Below are 1,808 nucleotides of genomic sequence, written 5' to 3' on the forward strand. Positions count from 1 at the left end.
TAGGTGAGTATGTTCATAAGTAAGCAAATTACCGAGTTGCCGTGAACTTATTCGTAACAATATAAACATGAGTTTAATAATTCTAAGTTAAGAAATGTAATTAATCTAACAAAATTATGTCATCTTCATTAAAATCATATTTTGAAATCGTGCATTTGAGATTTATTTATTTAGTTTACTAAGTTTAAAATCTTAGTTTTTAATCACCCTCTTCAACAAAATATTTTTTCACCAAAGTGTTTTAAATAGCATTCATAAATAATTATTTTCACAGCCCCTATGGGTACGATAACTCGAATTTTACTTGTCACTTTACTACTTACTGCGATTGTGTACACTTGCACATTTCCATCGTTCCAAGTTTTTGGCGCCGTTGCCGGGGACTGTGTTTTAAAAAAGTCATTATTTGTGAAGTTGTTAGTTTTGCATTTTGGTTTATTTTTCTGTTCAAATTTTAACTTAGTTAATTTTTTCTGTGATTATTTCAGGTGTTTATGAGTATTGACCGAATCATCAATTTACTCTCTATAGACTCTGAGATTGAACGAACTTTTCGACAACGAAGAAGACAAGCAAGTCCGAGAAGGACTGTAGAGATGAACTTCAAAAATTCAAATCAAGGAAACAGAGCAAACCTTGCTCAAAATCCTATCCTTATTTTTGATGATAGGGATAGAGCTTTAAGACAGTATGTTGTGCCAGTATTTCATGATCTTAATCCGGGTATTAGAAGACCCAAAATTGAGGCACAATAAAAGTTGAAGCCAGTCATGTTTCAGATGCTTCAGACGGTGGGTCAATTCAGTGGAATGCCTACCGAAGATCCTCACCTACACTTAAGACTGTTTATGGAGGTGAGCGATTCTTTCAAGTTAGCCTAAGTACCCAAAGATGCATTACGATTGAAGCAGTTCCCATATTCACTAAGGGACAGAGCTCGAGCTTGGTTGAACTCATTACCACCAAACTCAAATTCAACATGGCAAGATTTAGCCGAAAATTTCCTTATGAAGTATTTCCCGCCGAGCACTAATGCTAAGTTGAGGAACGAGATCACTGCTTTCCAACAAATGGATGATGATTCATTGTACGAGGCATAGGAAAGGTACAAAGAATTATTACAGAAGTGCCCTCATCATGGAATCCCACATTGCATACAACTTGAGACATTTTATAATGGTCTCAATGCTCACACGAGAATGGTAGTGGACGCTTCTGCTAATGGTGCTCTCCTTTTTAAGTCTTATAAAGAGATTTATGAAATCATTGAGAGGAATGCCAGCAACAATTATCAATGGCCAACCAATCGAGCAGCATCAGAAAGACGAGTCACTAAAATACATGAAGTAAACCTCTTACTTCACTCGCATCTCAATCATCATCAATATCCTCTATGTTAAAAAATCTTACTACTAATGGGTGTAATAGTTTTATAGCACAGCCACTGAATCAATTTGAAAATATAGCTTGTGTTTATTGTGGAGGACATTTGTTCGAAGAATGTCCATCAAACCCAGAATCTATGTATTACATGGGTAACTAGAACCAAAATCGAAGAAGGCAAGGGCTGCAATCCAATTTCTATAACCCATCATGGCAAAACCACCCGAATTTTTCCTAGAGTAACCAAGGGGTATGAACCAATAACAATTATGTCAAACCTAGATCGACCCAGCCACCTAGGTTTTTCAAACAAGCTCAGAAAATAACTCAAGCTGAACCATCAAATAGCCTAGAGAATCTATTGAAGGCATACATGGAGAAAAATGATGCCTATCTAAGGAATTTGGAGAATCAAGTGGGCCAAC

The 1,808-nt window shown here is 36.2% G+C and overlaps 1 non-coding gene across 1 annotated transcript; it reads right to left on the minus strand.

Annotated features, from left to right (window-relative positions):
* Positions 1-1,037: 1,037 nt before the first annotated feature.
* On the minus strand, positions 1,038-1,144 carry LOC128042058 (small nucleolar RNA R71). The gene has a single exon (XR_008197266.1). It is a non-coding gene; the product is annotated as a small nucleolar RNA R71 (small nucleolar RNA).
* Between the last annotated feature and the right edge of the window lie 664 nt (positions 1,145-1,808).

Source organism: Gossypium raimondii, chromosome 6 (genome assembly GCF_025698545.1).
Source record: "Gossypium raimondii isolate GPD5lz chromosome 6, ASM2569854v1, whole genome shotgun sequence".
In the NCBI taxonomy this organism is placed as follows: Eukaryota; Viridiplantae; Streptophyta; class Magnoliopsida; order Malvales; family Malvaceae; genus Gossypium; species Gossypium raimondii.